The following is a 24,104-nucleotide window of genomic DNA, read 5'->3' on the forward strand; positions in this document are numbered from 1 at the left end:
CCTGGTAATTCCTAGATTTAAACTTGCTAAAATTGGCGGCACCAGTTTCCCTGTACTAGCCGCTAAATGGTGGAATGCCCCGCCACACAACTCAAGAATAGACCAACCTTTCTCACACTTTAGAATTAATCTTATCAAATACCTCATTGACAAAAATATGTAAGGTACTGATAGACACTTGCGATATGCTACTTTATCTGAATGTATATTTGTATCACTAGAGATATATCACAATTGTAAATAATTAGAGTAACATTGTATATAACTGACCGCCTCGCTTTATAGCAATGCCTCAACCTTTTTTTTCAGATGTGCTCCCCGCTAAATCTGTATATACCTTCAACCTTATCACTGTAAATTATGTAACATTGTGATTTTATGTAACATTGTAATTTGCTGTAACATTGTAGCTTTGCATATTCTCTTCACTGCGCCCGGTTACCCTTGGGTCTGGCGCGCATTACAAATAAATAAACAAACAAACAAACAAACCTCGATTGAGTCTAATTTTGACAATTTCCGTTAAATTATATCCAAAGCCACAAGCAACCCAAACTAAAGTGGCTACAATGATCAGAGAGTGGAAAGATAATGAATTGAAGGGTTAAATGAGGAAACCAGTGCCTAAGTGTATCTAGAACCTGAGGGTTAATCATTCACTCACCATTAGTAGAAGGATCCTAAATCCTATTGCGTTTGATGGTGACTCTGGGCAGGAGGGGTTCAATTGATCATGGAACACTCAATGGATCAAGGATGGAACAGGAGCCTAATGAACTACAATAAAAAATGTGGGTAATAAATTGTGTGTACGGTGACACGGAGTGACAATAAAGTTGACACAGACTCAGTGAAGTTTAGAGAGAAGCATGGACTCACCCTGGCGAAGTGAGTTTACGTCAAGGTTCAGTAGAATCCTGTTAATTTGGTCCCGGAGACAGCGCAAAGTCGCTGATCAGTGCTGGACGGCTGTGGCATCTCGTTCAGAATCACATTGCCTTTCTTCTCTTTCCTGTGAGTAGGTTTGGTGAATGCTGCCATCAAAATCCGTGTACAGATGAACAATACCAATGTGATGTTTTCTGCTTCATCCCATGAACCATCTTTGCAGAGCCTGAACCAGTTTGAAATGGATATTTTCATTTAGTGGTTGGGATCATGGATCTCCCTGGTGTGGTACAATGGCAGCAATGAAGAGGTTGGCGTTCTGTCGGATCCCGCCCCATCCACCCTCTGTGTGGCACATCACGGGTAGTGGCTAGTCCAACCCAATCCCTTGTGGCTCATCCCATGCACAAAATAGGAAGGGAAGTGCTGCCAAATCACTACAAGGTGCTCATGGACCTAAATACCCTGGAAGTGGGCACTCTTCAGAAGCAATGACAATAAGCAGAGCAACAGAGGTTATGAAACCAAGGGACACGACACAAGTGCAGGGGACACTTACAATCCCCAGAATATAGTAAGTGACTGTGTTGCCAGGAAGGGCACCTGGAGTTATTGTGTATCCCAGAGCACTCGAACTATTGCAGGCAAAGACAACCCTTCACATTGTTGCCAATTAATATGGCGCTGCATTTTTCTTGATTGGACCCAACACTGTAACTAACGCTAGACACATTTGATGAATTATACGCTCTTTTGACTGATTCATTCTGATGTTTCTAGACTTCATGAAAATGAATTGTGAAAAAAAATATAGGATTTGTATATTTTTTCGGATACAACTGAATTTTGAAAAGGAAGATGGCACTGGCAGACCTGACATTTAAAGCAATGGATTTGAACTATTGAAAAGTATCAAATATGGGGTGATTTACTGGGCAATTTTACAAAGTCACATGGGCACATGTTTTTAAATATGATGTAAACATATGTTGCAACACATTGCAAACCCCTTTCAGTTTTAGCTGAGTGTGACAGGAACCACAAAGGGCAAATGGGTGTTACATACTAGAGGGTTCACTTGAAGTACTGCAGTCCACACCATTAGCATTACATGTTGGGCGATGGCAATACCTAAGCGATCGCTGGAAATGTTGTACGTCTTTAGGCATTTGGTGGCAATCCTTGGCAATGGGGTGCAGAACTGTGTACTCGATGCCAGCATCTAAGCTATGACGAGCGTACCCACAAATCAGATGACTTATACGTGACACCAAAGTGAGTTCTTGAGCAGTTGATTAAAATATTTGGACAAACATGTGAGTATCTGAGTGTTATATGACAATATCAATCAAAGTATACGAGTACCTGATCGTGTATTGGTAATCCCTTGGCATGGTGTGATTACTGGCACTTTTTGAGGCTAACACCAGACGAGATTAGGGCTTTAACTCACATTGTTTGACTCACAATATCAGTGATTGGGAAATGTATGACAATGCCTGACACATTTATTTTTGTATGTATTTATTTATTTTTGACATTATTTCAGCGCACAAAACTCTCGAGCATCTAGGCGCTAGATACAGAAAGTTCATAGAACAGTACGTAAGGTGCATGAACATGACAACATGTGTGTATGTTAACGACAGAAGGCGTTAGTTACATTGGATATGGAAGTCAGGTGTTACATAAGCAGCATTGGCTGCACAGGTCATGGAAAGGCAATTACAGGCAAGTTACAGGTAGATTGAATAGACAGTGCAAGGCTGCACAGGTAATAATAGGAAGTTAAAGTTACTGGTAAATTACATAGGCAGTGCAAGGCGGCACAGGTCGTGATAGGAAGTTAAAGTTACAGGTAAGTTACATATGCAGCACAAGGCTGCACAGGTCATGACATGTAGTTACAGGTAAGTTACATAGGCAGCACAAGGCTTCACAGGTCATGATTGGTAGATACGGGTACGTTACATAGGTAGCACGAGGCTGCACAGGTCATGATAGGTAGATACAGGTAAATTACATAGGCAGCACAGGCTGCACAGGTTATAACAGGTAGTTACAGGTAAGTTACATAGGCAGCACAAGGCTGCACAGGTCATGACAGGTAGATACAGGTAAATTAAATTGGCAGCACAAGGCTGCACAGGTCATGACAGGTAGTTACAGGGAAGCTACGTAGGCAGTGCAAGGCTGCACAGGTCATGATGGGTAGTTACAGGTAAGTTGTTCATTCATTACAGGGGTGCACAGGACATAGGAGCAGACCTCAGTGATCCAAAAGAGAATACAGGCCAAAACCTCCTACGGGGAGCATATTAGTGCACAGTCCACTTAAAGTGACATCTTGGTAAGCATGGAGGATCTTGAGTAGTGTTGGCAAATTGTTTGAGTACCTACATATTTGGCAGTACAATGTGGTATATTGTGAGTAGCTGGGATGATTTGAACCCCGTTAGCTCTTTGCATGGAGTATACAACATTTTATTTGATAGGATTTAAGATATGTTTTCCATCATTGTGCGTCTTTAAATTGGGAAAACGCCTTGGTGATTTATTTTGTGATATATATAAATATATATATATATATATATATATATATATATATATATATATATATATATATATATATATATATATATATATATATATATATATATATATATATAGCACTCAAAATGCATGGGTTTGTGGCTGGGTTTGTGGCTTGGCAAAGCATTGTTCCTTATACAATTCCACACTGTTTTCCCAATCTGCACCACATGTTTCATTTTATTTATTTAATTGTAGATTTATCAAGCGCACAAAGCCCAAATGCAACTTGGAAATAACACTTAAGGAGATGGTTACAGTTATTTTCCAGTTTACAGGTCAAGACGTTTGCATAAAAAATGAAAGAGATGACAGGTTTCATTACATTACCCATCTAGTACATGCATGGATGCGAAAGTTACAGTTACATTAGTTGAGTGTTATAGTGTCATACTAAGGCGTTGTTTACTGTTAGAACACTTTGGACATTACTGGCTACATGACATTTGGACACCTGACCCCTTTCCCTGTATTTCAGCAAAAGGTCATATTTGTTTGTGGGCTGCCAACAATGTCATAAACCATGTTCACCAGGAAAGGAAACAAAAAATGTATGGGCGGTGATGCACCTGAGAGGAGAAGGCAGGTAGCATTCGAGAAGTGTCCACATGTTTGCTGCATCACGTGAAATTATTCTTCCAGAGGATTTTTGTGAGATGTTGCCTGCCGATGAATTTGTAAACCATATACACTGGGACCGGGAAACAAACAGTGTTTCTTAACCGGTCCCGACACGAGGAACAAAATATGAGGTCCCTGTGGTTTCTGAGATATTTGCACCACAATGCACCGCAACAAACTGCACGTTGCTAGGGTGAGGCAAAACAGCAGCCTATAGTATTATTCCTTTTAAACAATTTATAAGAGTGTTATCTTATCTGTCAACAGAACCCGTTCGGAGACGGGTACTTCTGCTAGTAATAACTATAATGCAATCTAGGTGGCTAATAACTAGGGCTCTCATCAGGTTTACCCATTAGTGAAAAAAGAGAAAAGTAAGAATGTTTTAAAGCAGGTCCGGCAGCTGGTGCATATGATGACTCAGTCTCAGGAAGATAGCTGAGGGGCAACACACTCGCCTTGGGAGCAAGACGACATGGAGCAACACAGGTTCATGCCCCGGCTCCAGGCTTAGAAACCTCTGGGTATTTTAAACGTGTTATAAATCACTCATTCCAATGACTGCATTGACCTGGGGAGTGACAGATGGATTAGAAACAAACGAGATCCTGTAGGTTCATTTCATTTACAGTGGCTATGGACAATACTCAAGGGCAAGTCAAATAAGAGCGACTTCTTTTTTGTTGCTATTTGAAATCTAATATCCGTTCTATTTTCATTGAGGAGAAGAACGTTCTCCTTCATTCAAAGTAGATTAGAGCTAAACATTTTGACGTATTCAATATGTTTGCATTTCCATGCTGCAACTTATAAATTGGTTGTCATTTCAACTGATGTACAACTAAACATGCTGCAAATGTTGATCCATCATCTGTTTAGGTTTCAAAATACAGCACTAATGAGGAAGAAACCTAAGGCATTATTTAGTAATCAATTTATTTACTGTTCATTTGTAAGTTGCCCATTGTGAAATCATGTTGTGCCTACAGCGGCGGCTGATGAAGGCAGAAAAGGGATCTACAAATGTGGGAGGAAGGCTATGATGATTAACAACCCTAGTACAGTCAAGATCAGTGAAGGGCAGAATGCAAGGCCAGTGAGTAAAATGCATTCATTCCAACGAACTGTTCCAAAGACAAACAGCCATTGCAGAACAGCAAGCAGAACAAGGGAAATTGGTGCAACAATCAAGTACTATGAAAGGTCTTCAATCACCTCTTGTCATTGTTTTTAAAAGTTCTGTGCTGCAGTTATATTCCTTTTTATAGAGATCGATGGTGTTATCGAATTTCAAGAGCTGAGGCTATTCAGGCACTTTAGAAGTGGTATTGAATCCACTGGGGCAGGTTATGCAGCAACATTTTTGTTGGGCAGTGGAGGACGTCAGACCAGTGATACAAGGGATAATCTATAGTATGCAGCAGCTGTGATGAATCAACTTCCGGGGCACCAGTGGTCCAGGGATGAATATTGGTTTCTAAATCATCAAGCAACCCCACACCTCTAGAACACCAGAAGGGATCCGGACAGATTGGAATACAAGTGAGTTTTAAGACCTCCTTGTCCAATTTTGGTAACGTGGATGGAATGGCAGGCTTATCTCTGCAAGGTTGTGGATCGTTGGTATGTTGCAACACAGCAAAAATACAATGATAACCCAATGACAAAAGGGACTGTCCAGTCAAGGTTGTATACAAATATCTACTTTATTATTACTACAATAGACAGTTCTAGCACACTACAAATATGACGCGCCCTGTAAAGGAACACAGAGGACAGACAGGTTCACGGAGGAAAGCGATGCACTCTGGATACTGATCGGAGGGTAGTTGGTAAAGTAATTGGTCATACTGTTCAAGGTTATTTGGTTTCAGCAACAGGGGGGAAAAGGGTCATAACTGTCTGTAGGGGCCTTCGGAGAAGGACCAGAGGGGCAGAACCACAATGTACCTGGTGCTGAAGAAGTTCTTGTTGCTCAACAGCATCGAGGCAGTTCCACGGTGCTTTGCAGCCTTTGAGACAGAGTTAGTGGTGGGAGACAGCTGGGGGCGCCATGCGGCAATCAGTTCGGCAAGTGAGGTGGCACGCACAACTGTTGGCTGTCTGACAGGGTGGCTCTGGGCCAATAATTGTTGTCTCTGTGCTGTTTGGCAGATCTGGAATGCTGGTTGAGGTGGCTCAGATGGCTCTTGCGACTGCGGAGTGACAACAGCCAGCGGTGCAGCCAGATGCATTTCGAGGACTCGACTGTCTCGAAAATGTCCTTAAACGATGGACACTGGATTATGCTTGCGTAGCACTCCTCCTAGCCTCTTTGAAGGGCTTGTGTCCTTTCAAGGCAAGGCAGATGGCACAGAACTCAAGAGAGTGTTTGCAGGCAATGGCCTTCTCTTTAGTTCAGATACTCTCTGGCACTTCTCACCTAGGAATCTTGCTGGCAGAACCTAGCAGGGCAAGCTTTATGCTGGCTGGGTACCGGTTCTGGAGCTGCTGGATGGGTCCTCTGAGTCGGTTATCTACCTCTGTTCCCTGGAAGTTGTTTAGGGGAAGGTTCTTGCTTCCCTCTTGGAACTCCTGGCCTTCCTTCACTGGTGAAAGGTCTAAGGTCGACTGTACCGTCAGCTTTTGTCCAAATTAGTCCTTCTTCTTACTCCTTTCAAAGTCTTCAGATAACATGCTAAGTGAGGGGTTCAGCCCTCTGTTACGCTCACCTGGCTCCCACAGAGGCGTCGATCTGAACTGGACAGCTGCGGTCTCCACCAATGTGACGCGTACGGCCGAGATGACGGACTGGACTGGCCCAGCTAGCTTCGTTTGCTTGGCCCCTTCTTCTGCAAATGGAGAAAGGGAATTAACCACCCATGGAGTTGAGCGTAAATTCCCCCACCTTTGCTGTTCTCCCCACATATCACCTTTGATGTCCCCTCTTGTAGTCTCACCTGATGATTTGAAAAGATGAGCTCTCCATCCTGCATTGAGCGCAGGGGCGCGTTGATAACCAGTTGCTTCACTGGCTCGAAGGAATAGGTGAGTTCCAGAACAATATTTACTCCGAAAAGTATGTAGTTCGTAAGGGTTCACATGACTGACTTTCACTCTTGTCCGATTCCTTGCAGTTTGCAGCTTGACCCCAGCGAAGAGTTCCTCGTGGTAGCTGACGAAGTTTATGTAAGGATTTGGCTTATCCTACACAGTTCAATAAAATAAGGCCAGAATGTAACCTGTTGCTTGCTCCCTTATTCAGGTCTGGAGAGAAAATATGAAGTTCGGGGAATAATGCCTCCGGCGGTAAAATTAGGTAAGTCTATTGCGGTGAGAAGAGTTCCCCTTGTTTGTCCCTTTGTCTCACCTTGTTGTCCTTTTGTTCCCCTTAGGGGCCGGTGTACGGCGAGGATGCAATGGAGACTGCGCTGACGCGTGAAGAAGAATAGTACCCCCGGCAATAATCAGGTAAGTCTATAGGGGTAGTTACTATTTCCTCTGTTAATTCCCTTGGCTCACCTTTGCTGTTCTTGTGTTCCCCTTAGGTGCCAGAGTGCGGCGGGAATGTGCAGAAGGATGCGGTGGATCGTGAGGATGCTGCGAAGGCCGGTGAGTTCAGCACAACGCTGCAGCAGGCGAGGCGGCGCGCGTAAAATGCTTCTTTCTTCCAGCTCTAAGGCGCGGTGGATCCGGAATTCAGGTAAGGATCGAAGGTTTTGCTCTTATTCTAACCTTTTCTCCTTCTGTTCCTCCCTTTTTCTAGGAGCTGCAGACTCGAGGCGGGCGTGGCAGAAGACTGGATGCAGGCTTGCAGACACGGTGAGTGTTACGCTGCTGGATGCAGAATAACGCGAAGTGTGTGCTGCTCTTCGGGCGTGGTTTAAATAGCTACCAAAGTAGTCCCAGGTAAGTATTCTTCCCCAGCCCAACCCGAGTAAAAAATAGTCCCTAGGTAAAATAGTCCCTTCCAAGCCTCATTTGGCTTGGAGCTCTGCAGCATGGTCTGCATCAGGTAAGCTTGCAGCATGGTCTGCATCAGGTAAATTCTACTCTAGGAGCCTGGCGCCATAGGTGCCAGGACTGACTCTCCATATGAGCCTGGCACCATAGGCACCAGGACCGCACCCAAACAGCCCCTAGCAGGGGTTTTTGGGCTTGATCAAAATAACTTGATGCCTGCTTCTGGGGTTGCTGGACCTGGTCTGGTTTCCCGGGGGTAGACATCATGACACCCTCCTTTAAAGCCAAATGGGTCTCAGTGTTGGTGCAGGCTAAGCCTACCTTAATAAACCAATGCTGGGTCCTCACCAACAATCTTCTGTTATGCATGAGGCCAGGAGCAGAGTGCTCTGAAACAGGGCAGACAAGGAGGTGACACAATATACCCAAGTCTCACCCATCTCCCTTTCTGTTGTAGATGAAAGTGTCTCTCTGGATAACAGATCCCTTTGTGACTCTTGATTAAAGTGCAGGTGTCCCTTCAAGTTTGTGCTGGGAGCAGACTCCTGTCTCCCCAAAACCACATACTTCTTCCCTCTGAAAGGGGTTGACTCTGCAGGGGTTTGCCTATGGTAAATAGTGGACCCAGACATGCAATTCACTTCCTTTCATAAAGAAGGGTTGGAACTAGCTTCAAGTTGACACATTGCATACCAAAAGAGTGTTAGCTCCACCTTTCTTGTTGTCTATTCCGGCAACCAAGCCCCTTCAGGCTTGCTTCAATTATCTCTCATTAGTATGCCCTGCCACCAGCCAGAGGACAAAGGAAATCAGATGCATGGGCATTTGATATTTAAATTAGGCTGCCCATGTTGGTGGAAGGTGTGCCTTCCCCCTCCACGAGATACATTGATGTACCCAGGGATGTCACATTCCAGCTGAATATGACAGGGAAAGATAGCGTCTGTAGGCTGTGTCTTCCCGGAGTACATGTGAGTATGCATTTTGTGTGGGAAGCAGATGGACTGTGTGTAGAATGGCCTCACACAGTCCTCGGAAGTTGGTCTTCGATCATTCCTTTTCATTTCTAAAAAAAAATCAAAAAAGCACAGGCAAGCGCTGTCTCCCCGTGTGGATGGTCAAATTCCTCACAGAAGCACTGAAGCATGCAAGCATGTGAGTCAAGAGCCAGTCAAGTGTCAAATGGTTTTTTAAACAAAGATTCACGTTCCTTCCAGAACCTCAGAAATCATAGCATCCAGGGGAGTTTTTAGACAGCACACAGTAGCAGCTTTTTGTGATTGTCTTTTTGTTGACCACTATTTTTCTTAATTTTCTGAATGATGTAGGCCAAGCCTAATCCCACATAATCTAGGTGCATGAAACAGAGAGATTTCAAATCAGTTGTGAGCTAATGGATGGATTTCAACCCCTGGATCAGTCTGGCAGCCTTGTTCAGAATAACGTGGATTTGATGGATACGGCTTTAGGGAGACTTAAATAAAGACAATGGGCCTCATTACGAGTTTGGCGGTAGCCGTGCCCTTATTAGGCAAACTCGCTACCTGCACCGGCACCAGTGAATGGGCGATTACCGGCCCATACGAGTTGAATGGGCCGGTAATTGCCCATGCGCGGGTGCCGGTATGGCCGGGCTCCCAATCCCCATACTGCCCCGTAGGGCTGAATGGGGGTGGGGAGCATGGTTGCTCCGAAACCGTTAAGGACGGTGCCGGTGCTATTGCGAGTTCTGCTCGCGGGTGCGGCTCTGCGCGCTTGGTCTAACCAGGTGTGCAGGGCGCCACCCGTGAGCAGAACTCGTAATTTGGCAGTATGGTAGCAATGGTGCAGGTAGTGCTACCGGCGCTGTTGTTACCTTACCGCCACATTCCTAATGAGGCCCAATGGCATTAGTCCAAGTGGAAGAATATGATGTTTCTTGTTAGTTTATGCATGTGAGACGTGCAAAAGAAATTAAGTTGTTTTTGAGTATATGTAAATGGGGGTTGAGTATTTGTGAGGTTCAAGGTTTTAGATGTCACAAATGTGAGAAGGCCCCATATTAATACCGGGTGGATGTCAGGCCAGTAAGGGGTTAATGGCATAGGAAAGACCATTTACCCTTTAAATACCAAGCCACCAATGCTCTCCTATGTAAATTATGATGTCTCAGCGTATCCTAAGGGCACACAAAGTGTTGAAATAAACTATGCGGCTGAACAAATTCTGAAGTTGTGGCTGCTCTTAAGGTATAATGACTGAACCCCGTCCAGACATGCTTGAAATTCCATCCACTCTTCATGCATAATGAAAAGGGATGCTTTGATTATAATATCACAAGCTGTGCAGATGTGCAGCAGGAGCAATGCATTAAGGTGTCACTATTATATTTTATTTATTTATTGTTTATTTATACAGTGCTTATGCACAGGTGGAGTGCTTCAAAGCACTTCAAGGCGGGGAGGCAAAATGGGAATACAGTAATCATTCTTAGGCCTTGAAGTTTCCGAATGATCTAACAGGAAAAACTAGCATACTAGGCCTGACGGCATTTCTCCTAGTGCAAGTGCGTGAAGTGTTACAGTAGCGCCTAGCTGTGGGGTGTGACAAAAAATGAGGGGTGACAGGACAAATTTCCAGTTGTAGATCTGAAGTTCAATGGATTGTCATTTACAAGGTTATTCTGTGCCAAGAAGAGCTGCAGTTCCTTTTCAATTCTTTCGCAAGGAAAACTGTGTTATCAGTCACATTTGAAGTCATGCAGTAAATGCCTATTGCCCTGTGGTAGGCAATTGCTTTCTTCAAGTGGGAGTAAATATATGTGTGTGCTTTAGAGAAAATATAGTTCTTACTCAGAATTGTGTTGACAATGTTTGTGATGTTGAAATATACTGATTTCCTATGTTTTAAGCTCTCATCAGTTCAATCTTCTTTATAAGCCTGAAGGTTGTACATTATTCTGGGTGGAAGGAGGTCTGAAGACTTAACTTTGCATTGCTCACTATTGGCTCTCTGATACTTTTACATTTACATGCAAAACAGTTTGCAAGGATCTTGCAAAGTTGTAGAGGAGAATGGCAAGTGTTTATTTCACCGCCAGAGATGGATAGTTCCTGAAAAGTGCTAACGATCTCTCTATTCTGGCTGAATGCATCATTGATTCTCTTGGCATTGTATGCTTTTGTAGTTCTCATGTTGTATCATTGTATCAGTGATTCACTCAACATTATATATTTGATTACCTGTCATATGAGCCTTATAGAAGGCCATTGATATTTGAATATATATCGATATCTCATGGGTTAAACACTTATCTTTGACATGGGGTAAGCATGCACTTTGAAATTTCGAATCCCAGGTCAGGGATGGCTCAGCTCTTCATTTTTCATCGGTTGATTTGAGTAATATTTAATTGGGTCAAATCACACATCCAACTGCAACACTTTCAAGGCATTGGGAGTCTGGTATGAAGGGCTACATATTACTGAACATTATTGTTATACCTTAAGTAGGGCATGCTATCACGTGTCCATTTCACACATGCACCTGACTCATAACAGAGAACATCCTAGATATCTTAAGTTAGATTTGGGGGTGGTGACACGTGATGCCTGTGGAATATAGGCACACGGCATACAATGTAATTTGGATGTATGATGTTAAAGGCAACCACAAGTTCTGGTGGCAAAACATTGTAGGGAGGCTTTTTCGCTGTGACACATATTATAAGTTCTATGTGATTTTACTGGAGAAAAAAACATGTGATGCATTTCTTACCGATAATGTGCCCCACCGCATTTCTTACCGAAATTGTGGGCCCACCCCCCACACTCCTCCTGTTTCCCCTGTTTCTCAATGGTTCCCTATGTTTTTAAACCCCCCAAACCCCTCACCAATAAAATAAAATCGCTTGATACCCCTGTATGTTGGAATGCATGACTGTTAGTAGTACACAAGAGGCGTACTCAAACATTGACATTGAATTATGCCTTTCTATTGTAAATAAGGCAACTTAAAGAGAAAAGTAGCAGGAGTTTGGTAAACAAGTAGTTATATATCTGGTGTAACATTCTTTGCTAGGAAGAAATACCAGGCAGTGTGTGTCAACAAAGTTAGGTGACATCCCCGGAGGCATTGCTTCTTACCAAGAGTTCAGTGCCAAAGGACACACATCATATAATGACAGCAGCAACATGAGATAAACATTAGCTACCAGTTTGGGTGGCAAGAGCTTAGGGCACAGTTAGAATTGTAAATGATGATGGACTTTGAGTGGTTGCTCTTTTCGAGATGAGACCCCAGCTTCCTATTTTGTTCCAGTTGTACCAGAACGTTGGGATTTTGAATGAGGACACATCTTTTGTGGTTGGTGTTTCTAATACATTGTGATGGTGGGGGATCACAATCTCAATGTATCTGGGGACTCTCAGAAGGCAATTTTATATGTATGTTCACCCGAAGTACTGCTGTCATGAGGAACATTTGGACACAACGTCGTGAAGGAATAACGCCATTACGGATTACCTGCTTGCTTGCCAGTTACACGAAGTATAAGAAGGGATGATACAATTCCTTACTTCCAGAAGGACTTTAAGTGGGGTAATATTTACACCTGTCTCACTTCATGCTCTGAGGAAACACTCATACAGAGGATCCATAAATCGTCCTTGTGGTTTGTACACACAAGATCTATCGCCACTAGAGATAGCAGAATCACATGCATTGCGTGGCCCAGCAGGTCTTACCCGCAGGTCACAGAATGTGCTGAACGCACTTCATCACTAAAGCTCCATAGAGTGTGCTAGAAATCTAAGCTGTGGTCAACCATACTGGGTGACAAGTGCCAGGTACCCTCAGACAGAGGTAGTAGTTTTTGTTAAGCCCAACCTGGCCTGCCAGTGCTAGACTGCAAATCTCCCAGATTGCAACAAACATGCTTTACAAACAAACGTATGACCATTGAACCGTTTTGAGGAGAAACACACTAATATCAGTAGGAAAATAAGTGTCGCTGATTTCCCCATATATATGAGTCTGATGAAAGAGCCTCATTATGGACAACTATTCTTCAACTTATTAACTGATTTGTATCACACGACCCAAAGGGGCCTAGCATGGAGAATGTGTGCTGCAATCTCCTTTCTGGTCCCAACAGTGATCATTTCATTTAAACTTAAGTCCAGATTCATTCCATTGATGCCACAGGGGAGGACACTATTCCAGTCCCTGTTTAAATGTGAGAGCTATGTTAAATGCATGCAGTTACCAATAGCGTCCATTAGCAACTATAACTTATTTTTCCAAATTTTACCACATTAGTGACACTCCTACCAGGGGCCCTGAGACACCATTCCTTTCTATAGAAACTATATTTCCTCTCACACATAGATATCACATAAAAAGAAGGCACACCATCTGACACTCTACTTTCTTACCTCCCAACTAAGGCTGGCAACAAAGCACATAGCACCTATTCTATAACAGCATTTTGAACACTGCCCCAATCTGCTTTTCGGGGTGAGCGATTGCGTGTTCCATCTTGATCGAACAAGATAGAACATGCAATTGCGTTGCCGGGACTGTAACACACAGCCACAGGCCCATGAGGACCGAGCTGACCAGACAGTAACCTGCTCCAACCACTTGAGGACCCCACCCGGGACCACACTACCAAATCTGACCTAGCCTTGATAAAGACCCACAAGGTCGAAACACGTGTTGGCTGACCACTACAAGCACCATGAGTCCACAAAGAAATAAAACCTATGCTGTACCAACCGCAATAAGTGTGAAAATCACTATTTCCAAAACCTAACTTTGCAAGGTAGCCAGGACTTCTCCTCTAACCTTACCAAGAGGTGTGGCCTTCACCTCAACCACCTGTGACCTTGAATATAAACTAAATACCGGACTGACTAGAGCTTAGCACAGGAGTGTACACCAACTAGGGGCCCCTTCTCTCACCGTCATAACATAACCATACCTGTATAACACATAGCTAAGCTGTTTTTTCCATTTCACTATCTGCATACCTATCACACAGCAAGGCTGTCAAGACATAACTGTATTCATACCTAGCACATTGCTACAATGTCTTTATTTTAATGTATATATCTGTATAATTTGTGCATAGCTAAGCCAATGATCCTTTAACACTATTCCCTTCACTCTTAACACAAAGACAACTGTTCTAACTCATAGGTCTGCATATTTAGCACATAGCTTGGCTGTTTTCACATTAAGATAGAATCAGCATGGATATTTGCAGTCATGCATTTTGTGTACATAATATTATCAAGTACACCTCATAGACCTGAACAAGTTATAGCATTGTCCTATTGCCCTTTAATGTCACTACTTATGCACATACATCATTGCATTTTATTCATTTGTGTTGAAAAACAAGCTACAGCCAACACGTGTTTCCAGCAATCTGCTCTTCATCAGGGCACCACAACAATGTGTTGTTAGTAACATGCATTTGGCAACACACATTAATATATTGGTATTCATAAACGTTGTTCCTTGTGTACACATCTCATGTCACCTGTACATGATGCAGATGATCCCGTATATTATTTGGTTGAAAATAGCTTTTCTGCCACAATGTCTACCTTTCTTTAGTTGTTTTTAATTTTCTTATTGTGCACCTAGCCAAAACAAATTTCGACTTTTTATACAGAATATAAAGTCATAAAAACATATTGGCCCTCATTCCGAGGTCGGTGCTAGTCATGGCGCTATTAGTGCCATGACTAGCACCAATACCGGTACCACCACCGACGTGGTGGTATGGGGATTTACCGGTCAATTCCGCCCTTTGCGGGACCGGTAAGTCCCCATTTGAAATGCCATTCCCCATTCCCATGAAGGGGGAAGGCGGCAATAATGGTACCGTGAATTGCGGTACTGTTATTGACACCGGTATCCCTTTGCGGGTCCCGTCCTTAATGCCTGCTAAAACCAGGCGTTAAGGAAGGACCCGCAAAGGGACCTCGCAATAGGGGGCAAAGGGAATACCGGCACCAGTGTCATTACCGGTGCCCGGTATCCCTTTGGGCCCGGGTCGTAATGACCCCCATTGTGTTAAATTCTATCATTTAGAAGCAAACTAAGAAGTGGCTACATAAAACTACTGAACTACATAATAGGAAAAGAAAGGAAAAAACAGAAGCACTTTTTGGCTGCAAAAACTTTTCTGCCACAATTTCCACCTTTCATTAGTATACGCTTGCATTCAAAATATGCTAGAAATCCTGTTAAGTTATACCTTTGTTCTGTATTTCTCAAAATGATTTGCTATTACTTTATTTCATCTCTTTGATTCCTTATTGTTTATTATGCATTTTTATTGACTTGATTTTGCTAGTTGATCATCCAAACGAAAAGTCCTTCTACAAACTTCAAAGACCTGTGAAACGCACGCGTCTTGCCACTTGTTAATGTAAGCATGAACAGGAATTGATTCCTATGGAATCCACATGGGTTTTGAACCATGTGGATTCCAAAGGTTTTGACTAGTTTTCACTAGTTTTCACTAGTAAACACAGCCCTGATTTACATTGCATTTTCCAGTGGGAATTGTAAGTGATTTCAATCCGGCACTTCACCTAAGTCAATGCCTAGCATGGAATGCACAACTGAAACCCTTATTTATTTACTAGTGTCTATAAGTTCTTTTATTTCTGAACGATGTACCAATGATATCACCCCCCCCCCCCTCTTTTAAACCCCCCGGTCACACTGAACCAGGAATCAGGCAGGTTTGCAAAGTTAAAATGTCTATATATATTCACAATATCATCACCCTATTTTTAATGGGTATACAAGGATCACAAATGGGGTGATGTTGCACTAAACAATCGTTTTAATCAAAACAAGCAATAATGGGAAAAATAATGCAGCACAGAAATAATATTTTGGTGTGTGTTCAATCAAATGGCAATGTGATTACTATTTCCCCTGCACACTACTCAATCCCCATAATATGCAATATAAAGGGACAAAAGTAGAGAGAACAGGTTTCAGGAATGCAGAATTCAAGCAAATATCTAAATCCCAATTCCCCCCAGCAAACACCAGAGAAATACAGAATTGATTGGCACACTTGTAAAAAATGGTTTTAAAGTTGGCTTTGAATGAATAGGTAAAACAATGAAAATGGTGTAATTCACTGAAATTGTTGACATACTAATGGGAGCCACTTTGTATGGTTTCAGACAAACACTAGCAATGATTTGAGAGTAAAAAGCAAGTTGAAAACTTAATTTTGAGGTCGGGTGCAATGAAAAGCTTTTTTACACGTTATAGATTTTAGCCAAATGAAAAATTTGCGGCAAACGTTTCCCTGCCCCGGTAAGCGTTCTTTAGAAAGCTTCGGATGTTAGCTACAAGTAGACACGTACATTTCGTTTCTAGCATGAAATATGGAGAAGTTATGGACGTTTTCGTGGAGGTATTTTTTTCAGAGAGAGGCAAATTGTAAAACAAGGATGCGCTTTTAAAATACAAACAAGGTTTCTTTACACTAGGGATAGACTATGAAGAAACAAACTACACAACAGCACAGCCACCATACCAGGACGTCCCTGAATAGTTTTTGCCCACCGAGACGCTTGCCTTCTTGAGATAAAATTTATCAGCACAAAGATGATTTTAACAATATTATTACAGAAGGACTATAGGATAAGAGAGAGAATTCGGGCAGGACAAAAAGATGTCTAACAATACAGTTCTGGATATAAGATAGATTTGATTTGGATAGGAATGACTATGGACAGTACATAGGCTAGTGACACACCTATACTATGGATATTTACTACCAGTGTTTTGAATGGAACCGTCAGGGATCTGGTCAGGGATACTTTCTGGGACAGTCTGCTGGGCACACTGGACTGGTTTGGTTCAGCGATCAGCAAGGCACTCTGGACACCACACTGCAGGACTGGAAAGCAAGGCGCTCTGGTCTACACTGCACAGCATGACTGGACTGGATCTGTAATGGCTCTCTGGTCTGCACAGCACGGCACCAGGCAGGGTTTAATCTGGCCTTCTGGTTATGAAGATAATTATTTGGCAGGCAAGCAGTTACAGCACAGCCTGGATGCTTCTTTGGTTTGCCCTTTAAGTTGAGGATGGATTCTGGAAGTTAGGCCCAGCTGAAAGTGGATCAGCTATGCTCTGAGCCTTTCTGCTTGCAAAGTTGTTGGAGTCTGGAAAAAGGAGTATGAATGGATCTCCTTTAGAGTGCTTCGCCGAATTCGGGATGGTGGGTGGATCAGTCTGTTTTTCTAGGTCCTCAGCTGTCTCTATTTATGTGTTTCATAAAGGGATGTGTATGCTGAATTATCCTAGGTGCACCTCCTAGGTAATCTATTGGCTAGAGTCTGCTCTCTCCCTTGATTGGAGGGGAAAACAGAGTGACATCATGATGATGTGGTTTATGAGGCAAAACATCCTCCCCTTTGCCTTTTGCACATACAATCTATTTTTGATATAATACATCTTTACATGTGTACAATCTTGATACCAATAACATACATAGATCACATATTTTGTGGAGCAAACCCTCTTCCAATCCTCGTTGCTGTGAGATCTTGGGTCTGGATTTGACAAATGTTCACACTTTTTGTCCGTGACACAACATCTGATTTGTCCAGAATTTTGTACATATGTGTGCATGATTTCTGGGCATAATCGTATGAAGTTTCATGCTTCTGACATAAATACAATTGCTACAAAACCAGAATTTTCACGGTGCCTTCCCTGAACATTGCACAGCTTTCTGGCACCTCTTAAAATGTGCACAAAAAATCACATTAACACTGCTACTAATTATATAATTTTTACAAATGCGCACAGTCCTTTATCAGTCTTTTTAGAAATATGCTTTCTGTGCATTGTGAAACAACAAAAATGTCTATCTCTCTCTGCCAATACACCTCTTTAGGGAAACCCAATAGAACTACCTAAGTAGTCGTTCTACCTTTCCTTGGGGGTGGGTCAATATTTCAAAACATCAGAAGGTAGTTAACACATATCAACAGTTTACAGTTGTATTCATTAAATCAAAGCTGTAAATGGTATATTTAAAGTCATATTTTAATTCAATAATTTGTAGAAAAAATACATTTTGAGTTGAGAAATGATGGGACAACTCCATTCATTTGGTACAGTAAAACATTCACACAATGTCTAAAAAGAGAGAAAGACAGTTTAGTCGTGACACATTGATTTGTATATTTTGATATCAAATATCTAGTAGCTTTGAATGGATATATTGATCTATGCAGAAAAGAGATTTTACACTTGCAATGATCCTCAAGCCCTATTATGGGGCGGTTATTTCGTCAAGCTAGTAGTTGTTACATTAGATGGTTAGATAGAACTCGACATGTTTCAGTTCTCTGGTGATTCTGGGAACTTGCTTCAGGAGTAGTGTCACTGTATCTAAGTCATTCCTTACAGTAAAAACAAACATCAGTAGCAGGTGTATTTAATGCAAATTAACAAGGGGGGTCCTGGGAGTCCCTCTGCCAGACATTAGTCCTGGTTACGAGAGACTTACCCAGAGTCTTTAGCTCACTATCTTTCACAGAGAAGAAATATCCCAAACATATCAGTCTTTGTCCTGCCCTGGGGCAGTCCAGCACCGAAATGCTAGGCAATTCTCCTCTGAACAAGAGTACCAACAGAAACCCCAGACACGTGTTTCGGTCTGGTTGGACCTCATCAGTAGGGTGGATCTGTGCCTCTCTAAGAGTAGTGAGCAAGGGGTCCACGTCTGGATTCACCTAGTAACTTTGGGTGAGACCCAAAGTTACTTTAAAATGCAAATTAACAAGGGGGGTCCTGGGATTCCCTCTGCCAGACATTAGTCCTGGTTACGAGAGACTTACCCAGAGTCTTTAGCTCACTATCTTTCACAGAAAAGAAATATCCCAAACATATCAGTCTTTGTCCTGCCCTGGGGCAGTCCAGCACCGAAATGCTAGGCAATTCTCCTCTGAACAAGAGTACCAACAGAAACCCCAGACACGTGTTTCGGTCTGGTTGGACCTCATCAGTAGGGTGGATCTGTGCCTCTCTAAGAGTAGTGAGCAAGGGGTCCACGTCTCGATTCCCCTAGTAACTTCGGGTGAGACCCAAAGTTACTTAAAAATGCAAATTAACAAGGGGGGTCCTGGGAGTCCCTCTGCCAGACATTAGTCCTGGTTACGAGAGACTTACCCAGAGTCTTTAGCTCACTATCTTTCACAGAGAAGAAATATCCCAAACATATCAGTCTTTGTCCTGCCCTGGGGCAGTCCAGCACCGAAATGCTAGGCAATTCTCCTCTGAACAAGAGTACCAACAGAAACCCCAGACACGTGTTTCAGTCTGGTTGGACCTCATCAGTAGGGTGGATCTGTGCCTCTCTAAGAGTAGTGAGCAAGGGGTCCACGTCTGGATTCCCCTAGTAACTTAGGGTGAGACCCAAAGTTACTTAAAAATGCAAATTAACAAGGGGGGTCCTGGGAGTCCCTCTGCCAGACATTAGTCCTGGTTACGAGAGACTTACCCAGAGTCTTTAGCTCACTATCTTTCACAGAGAAGAAATATCCCAAACATATCAGTCTTTGTCCTGCCCTGGGGCAGTCCAGCACCGAAATGCTAGGCAATTCTCCTCTGAACAAGAGTACCAACAGAAACCCCAGACACGTGTTTCGGTCTGGTTGGACCTCATCAGTAGGGTGGATCTGTGCCTCTTCCAGCCATCAACTCTTTTGTTTTGCTATTGTCACCCCGAGTGGGAAGGGTATGCCCAGACGTGGGTCCCTTGCCTGCTGGGCCTAGAGACACAAGCTACTCCTCACTGATGACGCCCAACAAGGCTGAAACATGTCTGGGGATGCTTGTGGTCTCGTGCAAAAGGGATGTGACCTAGCAGTTCGGGCTGGACTACCCCTTTGGGGGTGGGACCAAGCCTGATTTGCATATGGTCTTTCCCCTTTTGTAATGGCTTTGCAGGCAAAGAACGATGGTCTGGAGGGTTGCCCAGAGCAATGCCAGAGGTCAAGATTTATTCTAAACCTTCCAGCCATCAACTGTTTTGTTTTGCTATTGTCACCCCGAGTGGGAAGGGTATGCCCAGACGTGGGTCCCTTGCCTGCTGGGCCTAGAGACACAAGCTACTCCTCACTGATGACGCCCAACAAGGCTGAAACATGTCTGGGGATGCTTGTGGTCTCGTGCAAAAGGGATGTGACCTAGCAGTTCGGGCTGGACTACCCCTTTGGGGGTGGGACCAAGCCTGATTTGCATATGGTCTTTCCACTTTTGTAATGGCTTTGCAGGCGAAGAACAATGGTCTGGAGGGTTGCCCAGAGCAATGCCAGAGGTCAAGATTTATTCTAAACCTTCCAGCCATCAACTCTTTTGTTTTGCTATTGTCACCCCGAGTGGGAAGGGTATGCCCAGACGTGGGTCCCTTGCCTGCTGGGCCTAGAGACACAAGCTACTCCTCACTGATGACACCCAACAAGGCTGAAACATGTCTGGGGATGCGTGTGGTCTCGTGCAAAAGGGATGTGACCTAGCAGTTCCGGCTGGACTACCCCTTTGGGGGTGGGACCAAGCCTGATTTGCATATGGTCTTTCCCCTTTTGTAATGGCTTTGCAGGCAAAGAACGATGGTCTGGCGGGTTTGCCCAGAGCAATGCCAGAGGTCAAGATTTATTCTAAACCTTCCAGCCATCAACTCTTTTGTTTTGCTATTGTCACCCCGAGTGGGAAGGGTATGCCCACAAGTGGGTCCCTTGCCTGCTGGGCCTAGAGACACAAGCTACTCCTCACTGATGACGCCCAACAAGGCTGAAACATGTCTGGGGATGCTTGTGGTCTCGTGCAAAAGGGATGTGACCTACAGTTCGGGCTGGACTACCCCTTTGGGGGTGGGACCAAGCCTGATTTGCATATGGTCTTTCCCCTTTTGTAATGGCTTTGCAGGCAAAGAACGATGGTCTGGAGGGTTGCCCAGAGCAATGCCAGAGGTCAAGATTTATTCTAAACCTTCCAGCCATCAACTCTTTTGTTTTGCTATTGTCACCCCGAGTGGGAAGGGTATGCCCAGACGTGGGTCCCTTGCCTGCTGGGCCTAGAGACACAAGCCACTCCTCACTGATGACGCCCAACAAGGCTGAAACATGTCTGGGGATGCTTGTGGTCTCGTGCAAAAGGGATGTGACCTAGCAGTTCGGGCTGGACTACCCCTTTGGGGGTGGGGCCAAGCCTGATTTGCATATGGTCTTTCCCCTTTTGTAATGGCTTTGCAGGCAAAGAACGATGGTCTGGAGGGTTGCCCAGAGCAATGCCAGAGGTCAAGATTTATTCTAAACCTTCCAGCCATCAACTCTTTTGTTTTGCTATTGTCACCCCGAGTGGGAAGGGTATGCCCAGACGTGGGTCCCTTGCCTGCTGGGCCTAGAGACACAAGCTACTCCTCACTGATGACGCCCAACAAGGCTGAAACATGTCTGGGGATGCTCGTGGTCTCGTGCAAAAGGGATGTGACCTAGCAGTTCGGGCTGGACTACCCCTTTGGGGGTGGGACCAAGCCTGATTTGCATATGGTCTTTCCCCTTTTGTAATGGCTTTGCAGGCAAAGAACGATGGTCTGGAGGGTTGCCCAGAGCAATGCCAGAGGTCAAGATTTATTCTAAACCTTCCAGCCATCAACTCTTTTGTTTTGGAGGTGTATTTAATACATTTGTCATTTGATATCAATTCCTATTACTGGTATTGCATGGCGGGTTTGGATCTGCCTTCTGCAACTGTTGATATGAAACAGAAAAATGGAAAGAAAAGGGATATGAATATTCCAATTGGTTCTGTAATAATTTCAATTTACAAGACAGGGCTAGGATAATTAATTACCTAGTCTTGTCTGAAGCGAGTGGCTCTTGAGGAGGTAGGGATCCTGAATTAAGCAGGTTTTCGATCTCCTAGGTCTGTTGATAACTAAATAGCTCCCATGGTAAAACACTTTATAGATAAAAATCATTCAAGTGACGACATAAAATGGACAGTACTACTAACATTGAAAGGAAACGACATAACAAAGAAGAAGCATCTTCTACTAGAAAAAGAACAGAGACTTATTTTCCAAACCAAAAGTGATGAACTAGGGCTAAACGAAGCCATTGAATGGCACAAGATCTGAGCGCCAGATACCATTTTTCTATAAAGGGTTTAATGTGCACCTCAATAGTAATTAGATTACATTCCTGCTTACGTTTTATTGTTCTCAGGATAGATATTCAGAGAATGTATAGTGTAATCTATTTCTCTATACACAATACCGCCTTTTGTACCCTTCATTTTAAATGTGTTTTAGATATTTAAAACAACCGGAATTAGTAAACACAACCGGCACTAATAAAAACTAAAAAAGGACTAGTGAGCCTATATTAAACCCCCTACCCAAGATGGCGCCCGCGATCGAGACAGCGCCGGGCAGAGGACCCAGGAAAAGGAAGGACGCTAGTGCAAAGATTAACTAAAACAGGTAACCCGCCGTTTCCTAACCGTTTAAAATCAATTTAAAATCAATATAGACCGAAACAACGCGATATGAATGGAAACATGCCAGTCGCTTTATAAACGTTTAGAGTTATTAAAACCTCCATTCACGTCCTCTTTACAGATTCAATAGAGGATCTCATCTACACAGACCTTAAATTGAACTGGCCGCATCCAGAAAACAAAAAGAATACGGACACACCTGCCCTAAGCCACATCTGAGCCGAAGATCACCTGATAACTAATACAGGTAAGCGATTTACAAATACGAAGGGAATCCTTACTTTTTATCAAGAAACTACTAAGTTACAGCTAACCTCAACGCTATAATAGATCTAGTTCCGGTTTTTTCTAGGCTCCTGCCCCTACTACAGATTTCGACTCATGAGAACATTCCGTTCCCACCCGCTTAACATAAGATAAACGAATAGACGAGGCTTGAACATTCGAAGCCCCTATCTATAAAGAACGACTTTTGAAGTACCAATATCTCATTCTATGAGGTAAGCCTTGTTCTACTGCCCCCTAAGTGTACTTTCCTACATGAATAGAGCCAAACCTGTCAGTAACGTTTACTAAAATATGCATATTAACTTTGCAGGTCGTAATATAACTCAACTTTTAGTTATCAACAGACCTAGGAGATCGAAAACCTGCTTAATTCAGGATCCCTACCTCCTCAAGAGCCACTCGCTTCCGAAACAACTAGGTAATTAACTATCCTAGCCCTGTCTTGTAAATTGAAATTATTACAGAACCAATTGGAATATTCATATCCCTTTTCTTTCCGTTTTTCTGTTTCATATCAACAGTTGCAGAAGGCAGATCCAAACCCGCCATGCAATACCAGTAATAGGAATTGATATCTGATGACAAATGTATTAAATACACCTCCTACTGATGTTTGTTTTTACTGTAAGGAATAACTTAGATACAGTGACACTACTCCAGAAGAAAGTTCCCAGAATCACCAGAGAACTGAAACATGTCGAGTTCTATCTAACCATCTAGTGTAACAACAACTAGCTTGATGAAATAACCGCCCCATAATAGGGCTTGAGGATCATTGCAAGTGTAAAATCTCTTTTCTGCATAGATCAATATATCCATTCAAAGCTACTAGATATTTGATATCAAAATATACAAATCAATGTGTCAGGACTAAACTGTCTTTCTCTCTTTTTAGACATTGTGTGAATGTTTTACTGTACCAAATGAATGGGGTTGTCCCATCATTTCTTAACTCAAAATGTATTTTTTCTACAAATTATTGAATTAAAATATGACTTTAAATATACCATATACAGCTTTGATTTAATGAATACAACTGTAAACTGTTGATATGTGTTAACTACCTTCTGATGTTTTGAAATATCTCCCTCTGCCTCCATCTCCATCTTGCAGTGCAAGAGCAATCCCCGCCTTCTTCCTCTGGCAGAGGCCACTGTGGACACTTTACAATCTGCATATCCTTTCAGCCAAGGAGGGTACATTGTCTCTCCCAGGAGCAGCCTCAGTCCCCT

The 24,104-nt window shown here is 43.1% G+C and overlaps 1 protein-coding gene across 1 annotated transcript in view; it reads left to right on the forward strand.

The window, feature by feature from the left end:
* LOC138481513 (cadherin-9-like) overlaps nucleotides 1-24,104 on the forward strand; it is a 1,092,027-nt gene that overhangs the window by 606,052 nt on the left and 461,871 nt on the right. The gene's annotated exons all lie outside the window — the stretch shown is intronic.

The sequence above is a fragment of the Ambystoma mexicanum genome, chromosome 5p (assembly GCF_040938575.1).
Source record: "Ambystoma mexicanum isolate Mex_15411 chromosome 5p, UKY_AmexF1_1, whole genome shotgun sequence".
Taxonomy (NCBI): domain Eukaryota; kingdom Metazoa; phylum Chordata; class Amphibia; order Caudata; family Ambystomatidae; genus Ambystoma; species Ambystoma mexicanum.